Raw genomic sequence first — 16106 nt, 5'->3', positions numbered from 1 at the left:
TAAAATTTGGAAACAACCTTCCAATTTCAGTCTTAAATGATGTAGTGTTGATCTTGAACATAGCCCAGATAATGAACACCTGTCACGCCCTGACCTTAGAGATCCTTTTAATTCTCTATTTGGTTAGGTAAGGGTGTGACAAGGGTGGGCAATCTATGTTTTCTATTTCTTTGTTGGCCTGGTATGGTTCCCAATCAGAGGCAGCTGTCTATCGTTGTCTCTGATTGGGGATCATATTTAGGCAGCCTTTTCCCACCTGTTGTTTGTGGGATCTTGTTTTTGTGTAGTGCCTGTGAGCACTGCATTTGCGTCACGTATCGTTTATCCTTTATTGTTTTTTTTGTGAGTTTCATTATTAAAGATGTGGAACTCTACGCACGCTGCGCCTTGGTCCATTTATTCAACAAACGATCTTGACAACACCCAAGGGAGTGGTTAGTTTGTCTCTGGTCTAGAAAACAAGGCTCTTTGTTAATAATCACATTCTCTTATGGGATTATTTTTCTTCTGTAACCTAGTTTGTTTTCCCCAGTCCAATGTGCTGGTTGTCAGTCTTGGGGCATCTATGTAACCTAAGGGGGAAATTCTGTGTATCACAAATTTAGAACAAAATATAAAAAATATAATTATGTGATCTTGCAGACATTGATTCAGCGTTGATCTAACTTTATTAAACAAGCACCATTCACCCGAGTAGCCAGTTCTCCAAGAGTATAGTATAAAATACACAAATACGCAGAAACTTGCACAGACACAGGCCTTTAAAATAACTTCCTAGTAGTCAAAAGGTGAATGGAACAGGAAACACACATACGCATTTGAGAGGCAGTCTAAGATCACGGTCACTCTGAAACTACAGACAAGAACAGCGGAGAGACAAGAAAAGTGAAGCAGGTGTGCCGGAATCATGACGAACCAGAGGAGAGAGAGCGAGCTGTGATGACGTATGATAGGGAGAAGACTGTGCTGAATCTAGCTCTCTGCCTTGGTCCCATGCACCATTCCTCACAGCGGACGCTTTCTTAAGCTAAACTAAATGGCCTAATTAATCTTGGCTTATGGTGGGTGACAGCAAATATGCTAGCACAATTATTACCCTATTAAAGACTCATATTCCGCCCCATAATTGAAAATGAAAGGGGGGGGGGGGGGGGTGAGAGGAGTTTGGGAGGGGGTTAGTTGGGGGGGATCATTTCTCTCAGGTAGCCTAGCCAAACTACAGCCAGGTGTCCTTCCTTCGTTCAATGACCCCCCTTGCTTCCTGCACCTCCCCGCCATCTATTCTATTCCACCCGAAGGTCTGAGCGTTAAATGCCTGTTTGGATATTACAGGTTGGTAGATTTGCCCATTTAGGCTGGCTCGTGCACCCGTCGCTTTTGATTTGAGGTCGCGGAGCCGTCTCGCCTCTTGGCTCATGAATCGGTTAGCGGCCATGAGATCGGATCCAATCTACGACCGGCGCATCTACAGCGTTCATAAAAACCCGGCTGAGGGAAAGGGAGGATGAAATCCAGTGGTGAGTTAGGGCTGTGTGAACACCAAGGCAGAACCAGAAGCCTGTCTGGTCAGTGGTCATTTAGACTAACTAACTAATTAGTCGCCTGCAGATGATCTGAGGGAAACGTCTGTTAGGACATTAACGGCGCCTCTTTATGCCTCAGTAGCCAGCTGAAGGTTGCCAGGCCAGGGTAGCAGGGTGCTAACTGGTCAGCTCGGGCCCTGGATAGAGCCAGTATTAGCACAGCTGCTTTTGTGTTTGCCCACAGTCAATTCACATAGGCTGCATTTAACCAGCTGCTTTTTCCCCGCTCCACACAGGTCAATGGCTATTAAAGCTATTGAAATAGAGAGTATCCTGACCAGGTCTCAACTCCCATACCAGATTTAAACAGCGACTGCGTTTAAAAAGCAACACATCCCTTTGAAAATGGCCCATGTGGCATCAATATAAGTCAGAAGCAGTTAATTCTAGTGTCAAAACTGACTACAAAGTGTAAATAGGATACATTTGGTCATAAAATGAGTCTTGTCTAAAACGGAGGTTGGAACATCCGTGCGTCACAACGGGTAAATGAAGGTTGGGTTTTAATTTGATGATGTCCATTTGCCATTAACATGGTGTGAACAGCTGCGGTGATTGGTCTCTATCCAATAGCATAGACAGTGAGACAGACCTGCCCAGCAGCTCCGACTTTGTTTATAGAAGACAACACGTCACACATTTTTTTTTACTTGAGAAATACTGCACCAAACACCTTAGTTAGATGCGCAACTAAAACATCCTCGGCAAAAACCTCAAAATGAATTACAGATTTCTTAAGTTATCTTAGATTCATTCTGGGTATTTTGAAAAAGTGAAATAGGCTTCGGCGTCTACAGTGTCTCATGGGGGACAAACGCGTTAAGCAAACGCGGAATCGGTCAGGAAACACACCTCCAAGACTGAAATCTTGTTTTTCTAATAAGCAACAGAAACACACACGTGCCAATCATTTGTGTTCAGTGGCTCTTTAAAGAGAAATTCATTCCAAAGTTCTACAATTCAATGGAATGTCCTTTAGCATTCAAATTAGTGTCAGTGATTATCCTGTCATATCAGTGGTCCACTCTGGCTATGGAAAATAAGGGAGGAGAGTCATTGATACAATAATTGATGACACAACTAGAACTATTGCCATAACAATTTAGGTAAAGAACAATGTTAACGTCAGTGAAATACCCCTCGGTCTCAACGCTAAAGATGTGCGGCTGAACAAGTAGATCACTATGCAGTCGGGTTTGAGTTCTTTTGCTTTGTGCTCCTCTCTGTTTTAATCCTCATGCCCAAACGATACCCAATCCCACAAGTTGTGAATGTGGCTGGTTTCAGAAGTATTTCAGAGTGGATGGTTGGGCCAAGGGAGGGAGAGAAAAGATGAGAAAACTCAAATTCAATCTCGACAGCGTGAGGGACTGAGGGAAATAAGGTGTTTTGATTTGTCTTTCATCCCTCGCTTTTTCTGCGGTGGAGTGATAGCGCGGCGCTTCCGTGGATGGAGCCCCGGCCGCCGGAACAGACGAGAGGGTAAGGGGGGAGGGAGAGGAGGGGAGGGAGGGAAGAGAAATAGAAAATGCAATCCTATTCCCGGTAAAAGAGAATCATTATCTCTCCTAAAACAGAGAGCGCAGGACTGGCCTGCCGTTGATAGAAAGCGGGAGGCAAACAGTCCAGCCAAACGCTGATGGAGGTTGAGTGATGGGGGATTGAGAGGAGGAGGAGTAACTTAATAGGAAGAGAGCATGAAGGCTGAGGTTCATGAAAACAAGTTCATTTCTGTCCAGTAAAACCAACTTCCTTCATACCTTAAGGCAACAGGCAAAGAGGTCCAACAAGTTTGCAATTCACATCTACAGTACCATCCATAATGGAAAAAGCTCAACGTATACATTTCTATGGGCATATTTACAGGAGAAAAAAAAGGTCTGCAACCTGTAACCAAAAAGCAGAACATTATTTACAGCCTTGGCAGTGGCATAGGTGTAAATGGTCCAATGAAAGGGTGTTTTTTGATTGATCCACTGACAAGGTGATGGCTTGTGATTGGTCTACTGACAATTTGATTGTTTTTTATTGGTCCAATGACAGGAAAGCTCAGGTCAAGGGCTCTCTCCGTGAAGCACCACATTGTAATTCACCCTAAATGGCTTGCTCTTTATTTCGATTGAGCAACGAGGCACATAGCACTTAGGTAACGCCACCTTTTACCGGGATTCCATCACCCCTCTATCTAACTGTAATTTCCTGTAGGCTAAATCAAAACAACCTTTCTGAGAGAAAAAAAACACAGAAGACAGAAGAAACTAGCAGCATTCTGACAAATGTCTCCAAAAATAAGCCACTTTTCAAGATCCTGCTCTGCCACGGCTTTTTGTTGGAGAGGAGAATTCTTCTCTGAAGGCGGCAACGCGGCCTAGTGGTTAAGAGTATTGGGCCAGTAACTGAAAGGTCGCTTGTTTGAATCCCCGAGCCAACTAGGTGGAAAATCTGTTGATGTGCCCTAGAGCAAGGAACTTAACCCTAATTGCTCCTGTAAGTCGCTCTGGATAATAGCACCTGCTAAATGACTCAAATGTAAGTGGACTTCTTGACGGGCTCCCCCAGGTGGTAAGGTTAGGCAACAAGACATCTGCCACGCTGATCCTCAACACTGGGGCCCCTCAGGGGTGTGTACTTAGTCCCCTCCTGTACTCCCTGTTCACCCACGACTGCGTGGCCAAACAACACCATCATTAAGTTTGCTGACGACACAACAGTAGTAGGCTTGATCACCGACAACGATGAGACAGCCTATAGGGAGGAGGTCAGAGAACTGGCAGTGTGGTGCCAGGACAACAACCTCTCCCTCAGTGTGAGCAAGACAAAGGAGCTGATCGTGGACTACAGGAAAAGGCGGGGCGAACAGGCCCTCATTAACATCGACTGGGCTGTAGTGGAGCGAGTCGAGAGTTCCATGTTCCTTGGTGTCCATATCACCAACGAACAATCATAGTCCAAACACATCAAGACAGTCGTGAAGAGGGCACGACAAAACCTTTTCCCCCTCAGGAGAATGAAAAGATTTGGCATGGTCCCCAGATCCTCAAAAAGTTCTACAGCTGCACCATCGAGAGCATCCTGACCGGTCGCATCACCGCCTGATATGGCAACTGCTCGGCATCTGACCGTAAGGCACTACAGAGGGTAGTGCGTACGGCCCAGTACATCACTGGGGCCAAGCTTCCTGCAATCCAGGACCTATATAATAGGCGGTGTCAGAGGAAAGCCCATAAAATTGTCAGAGACGCCAGTCACCCAAGTCATTAACTGTTTTCTCTGCTACCGTACGGCAAGTGGTACTGGAGCACCAAGTCTAGGACCAAAATGCTCCTTAACATCTTCTACCCCCAAGCCATAAGACTGCAGAACAATTAATCAAATGGCCACCGGACTATTACATTGACCCCCCCCCCCCCCATTTGTTTTGTACACCGCTGCTACTCGCTGTTTATTATCTATGCATAGTACCTCAACTAACCTGTACCCCCGCACACTGACTCGGTACCGGTAACCCCTGTATATAGCCTCGTTATTGTGTTTTTTAAAATTATTTTAGTTTATCTGGTAATATTTTCTTAACTCTTCTTGAACTGCACTGTTGGTTAAGGGCTTGTAAGTAAGCATTTCATAGTAAGGTCTACACTTGTTGTCTTCTGTGTATGTGACAAATGAAGTTTGATTTGAACTTTCATGTTTGCTGCCTTTCAAAGCTGTTCCCAGGTAGCTCCACAGCAGAGAGAGACTTGACGACACCGCAGGGACCCTCTCTAACACACAGACAGAATTGGTCTTTGGCAGCTCTGGGTCTATCAAACACAGAAACAATTTTTTGATTTCACATTTTTATTTAACTAGGCAAGTCATTTAAGAACAAATTCTTATTTTCAATGACGGTCTAGGAACAGTGGGTTAACTGCCTTGTCAAGTGGCAGGACGACAGATTTTTACCTTGTCAGCTCGGGGATTCGATCTTGCAACCTTTCGGTTACTTGTCCAACGCTCTAATCACTAGTCTACCTGCCGCCACAATGCGCAAACATGCGCAAACGCAAACAAACGACAATGTTTACTGCACACCCGACCAGGCTAACGGAACAGGACCATGGACAGAGACACACCCGACCAGGCTAACGGAACAGGACCATGGACAGAGACACACCCGACCAGGCTAACGGAACAGGACCATGGACAGAGACACACCCGACCAGGCTAACGGAACAGGACCATGGACAGAGACACACCCGACCAGGCTAACGGAACAGGACCATGGACAGAGACACACCCGACCAGGCTAACGGAACAGGACCATGGACAGAGACACACCCGACCAGGCTAACGGAACAGGACCATGGACAGAGACAGACCCGACCAGGCTAACGGAACAGGACCATGGACAGAGACACACCAATATAGACTGCTCTACACAAACGGACCACTGCCACATATACAAACCATATATACTAGAGCACTATTCAACCCAAATCTCTATCAGTGAGTTTCCGGGAATAAGGGGAAACTAACTTTCTTCCCACAAGAAAGACATCCAAATGTGTATTCTTACAGCAAAATAAAAATCTCAGGATAAGGGTTTAGATTTTTAGAGCACCGCAATGATTGAAATGCTTTCAGTACACAGTGAAGTGCTAAAAGCAGGAGGTCTGCTTAGAAGAGATGGAGGTGCAGAGGATTAGACCGTCTTTTATTGTGTTCTAGACTTTAATATTAGACAGTGGGCAGTACATCACCAGGGTGCTGATGTGTAGGACTTGGAGGTGGATAGATGGGGAGAGAGAGAGACAGACACAGACAGAGTATCAATATGAATTTTTTATTTGATGGTTTTATGTGAGATTGCCTTTCAGAGGTCCGCTGGAGTGGCGGGTCAGGAGAGAGAGCAGGTTATAATGGGAGTGAAAAATATGGTGCAGGCACACACACACACACACACACACACACACACACACACACACACACACACACACACACACACACACACACACACTCTGCTTTCTCGTATTAACACACACACGCACCCTCTCAGTTTCATAAACTTTTCTCATGTGTTCTCATTCTAACATACATATACACACACCCTCTCTCTCTCCCTCCCTCCCTCCGCTTTCCTTCAGGTGTAGTCATAAATCAGCCGAGCGCAGGGACATGAAATCCCCCAGCCTGGCAGGCTGGGCCAGTAAATGGCCGCTCGCTACCTCCCAGAGTCCATCAAGGCAAGGACGAGTGACCGACCGCCAAGCACCTGCTGACACGCCGGGGACGATGACAGCCGCCACCCCGCTCCCCTTCCTCCTGCCCACCTCAACTGTACCCAACCCTCACCTCCCCCCCATAACATCTCCTCACTTTTTTTTTTATAGACAAGATTTTCACCCTCCCCCCTTCAATCCCTCCCTATCCACGCCCAGCCCCCGCATCCATATACTCATTATTTGTCTGTCAGGCCAGTGGACCATTTAAGCGGTGAAATATGCGGATAGGTAGTGCTGAGCTGCTGGCAGAAGCCCTTGTAGCTAGCTGGTGGCTGAGCTGAGTGTTGATGCTCCGTCACCCTGGATGCTTCTGCAGCACAACTACACCTTTCTTTCCTATGCACAGACTAGAGCTGATCCACTGGATTCAAAATATACAGTAGATGGTTCCCTACCGTAAAAAGCTTGACAAAGCAGTGAAATGCTAGGGACGTGTAAACAGACAACTCGACAAAGCAGTGAGATACTAGAGACAGCGTCGCACTGACCCAGCCTTGGGAGGATGGGAAGTACACTTCATCTAGGAGTTTAAGGTCCCCTTCCCCTGGAGGTCACAGGCCAACAAGAGCCATTGGGAGTCATGATTGAATGAGCCAGTCAGTGAGGGGGAAAGGGGGGGGGGAAATGAAGAGAGAGAGAGAGAGCGAGAATATGAACCAATATGAGGGGGAGAGAGTAAGAAAGAGAAAATAGACAGAACGGTGAGAGCAGAGTGAGCAGAAGACAAGGGAGGCTGACAGGGAGCAAGAGGAAGAAATGAGAGTGAAAATGAGAAGAGGGAAAAAAGAGAGAGAAAGTAGACTATGATGAATGGCTATAGGAAAGAGGGAATAGGGTGACGGGGTGGTCTGTCACCAATGCTCTCAGAGGGCCTAACACAGACAGATAGGTGCAGTGGTCAGTGCATGCATTCCATTCCAATCCATACCATAACTCTCCAGCTCCCCCCCCTGAATTTATATTTGCGGTTTGAGCCCATATAGTGTACTACTTTTGACCAGGAACTTTAGGGCTCTGGTTAAAACTAGTGTGCATTATATAATGAATATGGCTGCGTGCACATCCCGTACTGTCTCCTCAGTCCTTACTATGGCACCTGGAGCAGATTAGAACGGGAGTGGAGAGACCCTACAGTCTGGGTCAAAAGCTTGATATCAGGAGTACTTGAAATCGGTCTTCCTTTCTAAAACCACAGATAGAGAGACGCAGACTGACAGAGAGAGTTAATACCCTAAAATGAACCAACCGTTCAAATAAATTAAGAAACTGTTCCACACTTCTAAAATGCATCCTTACAAAAAGGGGCTTGGGTTTAGGTGGTGGACGTGGCAGGGGTGGCGCGGTCTGCCCTTCGGCGCGGCTGAATTTCAGAGAGCATTTTAGAGGCCCCCATATTGGCGGTGTAGAGACATTTTTGCATTTTTAAGCCAACTTCCTGCAATTTGACAAATTTCTTTATGGATCTGAGAGAAATGTTTGCAGTTTTAAAGCTAATTTCCTGCAATTCTATGCATTTTGGCATGGCTAATGCTGTGTTCTTTTGCTCAAAATCTATAGTCCTAAATTCATTGTTTTTGGAATTTTCAATTCTTCCGGAGTCAAGCTTTTATTTTGGTGATTGTCAGTTATCAAAGATTATGTTATTAAAAAATATCCATCATCTTTTATACATACACTACCGGTCAAAAGTTTTAGAACACCTACTCATTCAAGGGTTTTTCTGTATGTTTACTATTTTCTACATTGTAGAATAATAGTGAAGACATAAAAACTATGAAATGACACATATGGAATCATGTAGTAACCAAAAAAGTGTTAAACAAATCAAAATATATTTTATATTTGAGATTCTTCAAATAGCCACCCTTTGTCTTAATGACAGATTTGCACACGCTTGGCATTCTGTGCCTTCTTAAAAGTGAATTTGTGGAACTTCTTTCCTTCTTAATGCGTTCGAGCCAATCAGTTGTGTTGTGACAAGGTAGGGGGGTATACAGAAGATAGCCCTATTTGGTAAAAGACCAAGTCCATATTATGGCAAGAACAGCTCAAATAAACAAAAAGAAATTACCTTTGTCCACATGTGCAGTTGCAAACCGTAGTCTGGCTTTTTTATGGCGGTTTTGGAGCAGTGGCTATTTCCTTGCTGAGCAGCCTTTCAGGTTATGTCGATATAGGACTTGTTTTACTGTGGATATAGATACTTTGGTACCTGTTTCCTCCAGCATCTTCACAAGGTCCTTTGCTGTTGTTCTGGGATTGATTTGCACTTTTTACACCAAAGTACGTTCATCTCTAGGAGACAGAACGCGTCTCCTTCCTGAGCGGTATGACGGCTGCGTGGTCCCATGGTGTTTATACTTGTGTACTATTGTTTGTATAGATGAACGTGGTACCTTCAGGCGTTTGGAAATTGCTCCCAAGGATGAACCAGACTTGTGGAGGTCAACATTTTTTTCCTGAGGTCTTGGCTGACTTATTTTGATTTTCCCATGATGTCAAGCAAAGAGGCACTGAGTTTGAAGGTAGGCCTTGAAATACAACCACAGGTACACCTCCAATTGACTCAAATGATGTCAACTAGCCTATCAGAAGCTTCTAAAGCCATGACATAATTTTCAGGAATTTTCCAAGCTTTTTAAAGGCACAGTCAACTTAGTGTATGTAAACTTCTGACTCACTGGAATTGTGATACAGTAGATTATAAGTGAAATAATCTGTAAACAATTGTTGGAAAAATGACTTGTGTCATGCACAAAGTAGATGTCCTAACCGACTTGCCAAAACTATAGTTTGTTAACAAGACATTTGTGGAGTGGTTGAAAAACTAGCTTTAATGACTCCAACCTAAGTGTATGTAAACTTCCGACTTCAACTGTATGTGATAGTGGATAGGCATTAGGCAACGGAAATGTTTCTAGATTCTCTACAATTTATTTTCACATATCAAACCATGGCAGATCAGTGATTACTTTGAGAAGGAAAGGAATTTTTAAATAATTAGATGTGAACCAGACAGGGCTTTTGTAATGTCCGAGCTCATCTCTCTCTCTTTGCTGTCCAGTTTTTTTCTGTCCTGTTTCCTGGTGGCGGTACCCAGGTAATGCACCATAATGGGGTACACGCGTGGGGCCACCAGCGGCCTAATGGACTGGGGTCCTCGCGGACAGGGAGGCCTTTCTTTTTGCCTGATTTAAACTGATGGGCCGGGGAATGGGAGGAGAGGAGCGTGGCCGCCTAACATCGCCCCTGCCGTGCCCCCTTCACAGACACACACCGTACCTCCACGCAAATCTCCATCTCAGACTCCATTATTCAATTTGGTTTTTCTAATGACCAATAACTGGTTGGAATTAGATTGCCAAGACCAATTTCACTTCAGTATGAGCAGACTTCTCCATGTCTGTTACAAGCTCCAGGTGCCAGCTGGATATTCGGAACTTACTAAGTGTCCCATAGAGACGGAGCAGAAATGAATACCCCTCATCATTCTCAGTGACGTAAGGATTTTTAAAAAAGGGTGAAAATTCAACACTGTAGCTACATTTAGTTTTGTAACATTCCCATATGCAAGACAAGACAATAAGAGATTAACATAATTCAAACACGTGACGCACGGGACAGAAGTAATAGTTGACGGCAATAAATAAACAGTACTGCATGATACCTCATAGGATGCTTAGTAATCTGGGAAAACAGACATGGCTAAAATGTTGACAGGTACCTCGCTCAAGGGGGAGTAATGCAGTATCAATCACTTCCCCACATTGGTGGACTTTGTGTATACCTTAAAGACTACACACCTGGGCTGTGGTGTAAAGTATTATTATTATTTAAAAAAAAACTTTTATTTAACTTGGCAAGTCAGTTAAGAACATATTCTTATTTACAATGAAGGCCTACCAAAAGGGAAAAGGCCTCCTGCTCCTCCTAATAATAAATACAATATAAATAGAAGACAAAACACACATCACAACAAGAGAAACAACACAACACTACATAAAGAGAGACCTAAGACAACAACATAACAAGGCAGCAACACATGACAACACAGCGTGGTCGCAACACAACATAACAACAACATGGTAGCATCACACCATGGTAGCAGCACAAAACATGGTACAAACATTATTGGGCAGAGACAACAGCACAAAGGGCAAGAAGGTAGAGACAACAATACATTACACAAAGCAGCCACAACTGTCAGTAAGAGTGTCCATGATTGAGTCTTAGAATGAAGAGATTGAGATAAAACTGTCCAGTTTGAGTGTTTGTTGCAACTCGTTCCAGTCGCAAGCTGCAGCGAACTGAAAAGAGGAGCGATCCAGGGATGTGTGTGCTTTAGGGACCTTTAACAGAATGTGACTGGCAGAACGGGTGTTGTATGTGGAGGATGAGGGCTGCAGTAGATCTCTCAAATACGGGGAGTGAGGCCTAAGAGGGTTTTATAAATAAGCATCAACCAGTGGGTCTTGCGACAGGTATACAGAGATGACCAGTTTACAGAGGAGTATAGAGTGCAGTGATGTGTCCTATGAGGAGCATTGGAGAAAAACCTGATGGCCAAATGGTAAAGAACATCTAGCCGCTCGAGAGCACCCCTACTTGCCAATTTATAAATTATGTCTCCGTAATCTAGCATGGGTAGGATGGTCATCTGAATCAGGGTTAGTTTGCCAGCTGGGATGAAAGAGGATAAATTACGATAGAGGAAACAAAGTCTAGATTTAACTTTAGCCTGCAGCTTTGATATGTGATGAGAGAAGGACAGTGTACCGTCTAGCCATACTCCCAATTACTTGTATGATGTGACTACCTCAAGCTCTAAACCCTCAGAGGTAGTAATCCCACTTGTGGGGAGAGGGGCATTCTTCTTCTAAAACCACATGACATTTGTTTTGGAGGTGTTCAGAACAAGGTTAAGGGTAGAGAAAGCTTGTTGGACACTAAGAAAGCTTTGCTGTAGAGCATGTACATGCAGATGATACAGTATAAAACTGTATCATCTGCATATAAATGGATGAGAGAGCTTCCTACTGCCTGAGCTATGTTGTTGATGTAAATTGAGAAGAGCGTGGGGCCTAGGTTAGAGCCTTGGGGTACTCCCTTGGTGACAGGCAGTGGCTGAGAAAGCAGATGTTCTGACTTTATACACTGCATTCTTTGAGAGAGGTAGATAGCAAACTAGGCCAAAGACCCCTCAGATACACCAATACTCCTTAGCCGGCCAACAAGAATGAAATGGTCTACCATATCAAAAGCTTTGGCCAAGTCAATAAAAATAGCAGCACAACATTGCTTAGAATCAAGGGCAATGGTGACATCATTGAGGACCTTTAAGGTTGCAGTGACACATCCATAACCTGAGCGGAAACCAGATTGCATACCAGAAAGAATACTATAGACATCAAGAAAGTCAGTCAGTTGATTATTGACAATTTCTTCTAACACTTTTGATAAACAGGGCAAAATAGAAACAGGCCTATAACAGTTAGGATCAGCTTGATCTCTCCCTTTAAATAAAGGAAGAAATGTGGCTGCCTTCCAAGCAATGGGATCCTCCCCAGAGAGGAGAGACAGGTTAAAAAGGTCAGAGATAGGCTTGGCGATGATAGGGGCAGCAACCTTAAAGAAGAAAAGGTCGAAACCATCTGACCCAGATGTATTTTTGGGGTCAAGTTTAAGGAGCTCCTTTAGCACCTCGGACTCAGTGACTGCCTGCAGGGAGAAACTTTGTAGCGGCGCAGGGGAAAAAGAGGGAGAAGCATCGGAGATAGTCGCATTAGAAGGGGTGGGAGATGAGGAAATGTTGGATGGGCAAGGAGGCATGGCTGAGTCAAATAGGAATCCTGACTTAATGAAGTGGTGATTAAAAAGCTCAGTTATGTGCTTCTTGTCAGTGACAACCACATCATCAACATTAAGGGACATGGGCAGCTGTGAGGAGGAGGGTTTATTCTCCAGGTCTTTAACCGTTTTCAAGAACTTCTTGGGATTAGACCCACAGAGAGAGAACTGTTCCTTAAAGTAACTAACTTTGGCCTTCCAGATAACCTGAGTGCACTTATTTCTCATTTGCCTGAACGACAGCCAGTCAGCCTGAGTATGTGTGTGCCTTTCGCCAAATGCAATTCTTGAGGTGGAGTAACTCTGCAAGATCACGGTCGAACCAGGGGCTGAATAAACCTGTTTTTAATTCTCATTTTCCTATGGGGGTGTGTTTGTTAACAATACTACTGAAAATATCAAAAAAGAAGGTCCAAGCGTCTTCGACAGAGGGGATCAAGCTGATTCTATACCATTTTACATGAAGGAAGGCTTGCTCATTAGTGTTTTAGCAAGCGTCTATGACAAATCAGGACAGGTCGTTTCACTGAGCAGCCATTACGAACACAGGCTGTAAAACAATGATCACTAAGGTCATTACAGAAAACACCAGACTGATACCTATCAGGATTATTTGTGAGAATAACATCAAGAAGAGTAGCCTTTTCTGGGTGTTTGGAGTCATACCTAGTGGGATTGGTAATAATCTGAGAAAGATTTAGGGAGTCCCATTGTTTTAGGACTTGGTCAGGTGGTTTAAACATGTCCCAGTTTAGGTCACCTAGTAGGACACATTCAGACTTGGTGTAAGGGGCCAGGAGAGAGTTTAGGGCAGGTAGGGTACAGGCTAGTGCTGATGGAGGACGATAGCACCCAGCGACAGTTAACAAAGAGCCATTTAAAAGTTTAATGCTTAAAACCAGGAAATCATATTTTGGGGGACAGACTTGGTGGACACAACCAAGCACTGAAGGTGATCCTTGGTAAAGATTGCCACTCACCCACCTTTGGAAGATCTGTCTTGCCGAAAAAGGTTAGAACCAGAAAGATTAACATCAGTATTCAAAACACTCTTCTTAACCACGTCTCAGTAATCACCAACACATCTGGATTGGAGCTGTGAATCCACACTGTCAATTGATCCATTTTCAATAATAAGATTCTAGTGTTAATGTGCAGAAAGCCCAGGCTTTTACGAGTCCAGAAATCAGTGAAGCAGATATCAGAGCACAAGTCATTGTGGCTAGTAACAGTAGATGGGCCATGGTATACATTCACATTTCCAGATATCATCAACAGTAATAAAATGAAGGCATGGCATAGGACAGGGAGAGCTCTGCAGTGCTGATTTATGACATCTGAGTGTGCATTAGATGGCAACAAGATCATATTGTGCAGCAATTTCATCAGGTAACATGAATACAAAGCCGGCGAGAGGTACTAAGTACTTAAGTAAAAATACTTTAAAGTACTACTTTACTAAAAGTAAAGTACTAAAAGTCGTTTTGGGGGGTATCTGTACTTTACTTTAGCATTTATATGTTTGTCAACATATTCTTTTACTTCACTACATTCCTAAAGAAAATAATGTACTTTTTACTCCATACATTTTCCCTGACACCCAAAAATACTCATTACATTTTGAATGCTTAGCAGGACAGGTAAATGGTCCAATTCATGCACTTATCAAGTGAACAAATAGAAAGGTCATCCTTACTGCCTCTGATCTGGTGGACTCACTAAATACAAATGCTTAGTTTATAAATATGTCTGTGTTGGAGTGTGCCCCTGTCAATCGGTAAATAATAATTTTAAAAAAGAAAGAAAATGGTGCCATCTGGTTTGCTTTATATGAGGAAATGATTTATACTTTTACTTTTGATATTTAAGTATTTAAGTATTTAAACCAAATACTTTTACTGGGTGACTTTCACTTTTACTAGAGTCATTTTCTATTAAGGTATCTTTACTTTTACTGTAGTATGACAATTGGATATTTTTCCACCACTGTCTAGGACACAGGCCAACAGAGCAAATATAGGCGATTCAATAAAAACATACTATTTCTCTCCCTCTCTTTCTCCCTCCTCCCTCTCTCTTCAAGGGCGCTGAGTGTTTGCCGCCGTCCCTTTCGCCTTTTCAGAGGAACCTGTAAAATCTGTGTGACAGCTATGATTTATGATATACGCACTGTGTGCCTGTGGGGGCAGGTGTGTGGCTAAGGTCTGATAGTTCTCCTTAGTTCTCCACGGACCATAGCCAGAGGTATCAGAGGTCACTGTTCAGTGACCCCAGTCACACACAGGAGAGAGAGAGAGAGAGGGTGTGTGTGTGCCTAGGAGTGTGAGTTGGGCTGCATGTCATGATGCAAGAATAAAAACACCAGAAACTGGTCACAAAAAAAGTTTACAACAAGGATGAACTAAGGCATGCGCTGACAGTTGGTTAGAGGCAACGGGTCAGCTGCTGTGTGCATATGAGAGTGTGCATGAGAGTGTGCATGAGAGTGTGTATGAGAGTGTGTATGGCCTCATTCTCTCACATCGTATTTTGAAGTGCTGCGGGCTGACCTGCTGGTATCAACATAGTCTCTGCCTCTCTCTCTCCAACTATCTATTTCCATTGCTCTCTCTCTCTTTGCCTCCCCCCCCCTCTCTCTTCCCATTTTCCTCACCTCAATGCCCCTGCTGCTCGCAATGTGCACTGTACTTCATATTCAAGGCCGTGTCAGGCACTCCAGTATCCTCACGTGGGTGCGTGCATGTTTTTTTTGTTTTTTTGGCACGTGTGTGTGTGTGTAAACATGCACTTTCTATTTGTGCAGATGCACGTGTGTTTGGAACGGAGAGTGTGTGTGTGAGAGGGGGTAGAGAAGTGGAATTTCACACCTCCTGCCTCCGTTATTACCAGGTTATGAGTTAATGTTGACGGACAGTTGGGAGCGGAGAGGGTCTTACTCTGAAAGGTCACAGACAGATAAGGCTCGTCTTGACAGTAGAGCGGGAACGGGAGAGAGAACGGGAGAGAGAACGAGAGAGAGGGAGAGTCTGCAGCACGTTAAGGACAAGTGTGGGAGTGATGGGTGCAGGGTTACAGAGGGAGGGAGAGGGAGAAAAATGAAGGTGGGGGAACATAGGGAGGGAACAGAGAGAGACAGACAAAGAGTTGAGATGGAAAAAGTGAGGTGGAAAGAGAGATGGAAGCAAAGTAGAGAGGGAAGAGGGAGGGAAGAAAGGAAGACAACCAGACAAGTTAAGAATAGAGTTTCATCTTCCCCTTGTACTTAAGCTCTTGTCCTCAAATTGTCATTAGTTGCTGTTAGTGTGCACATAGCCATAGCATCATTAGCCCTAGCAGCCATACAATGCTTGTAAATGAGTTATTGTGATACGTATTGCGATTCTCATGATTCTACATGTATAGCGATTCAACACTG

The 16106-nt window shown here is 44.1% G+C and overlaps 1 protein-coding gene across 1 annotated transcript in view; it reads right to left on the bottom strand.

The window, feature by feature from the left end:
- adarb1b (adenosine deaminase RNA specific B1b) overlaps nt 1–16106 on the bottom strand; it is a 180163-nt gene that overhangs the window by 20869 nt on the left and 143188 nt on the right. The window lies entirely within an intron of this gene.

The sequence above is a fragment of the Salvelinus namaycush genome, chromosome 19, assembly GCF_016432855.1.
Source record: "Salvelinus namaycush isolate Seneca chromosome 19, SaNama_1.0, whole genome shotgun sequence".
NCBI lineage: Eukaryota > Metazoa > Chordata > Actinopteri > Salmoniformes > Salmonidae > Salvelinus > Salvelinus namaycush.
This window is presented reverse-complemented; position numbering and strand designations above follow the sequence as displayed.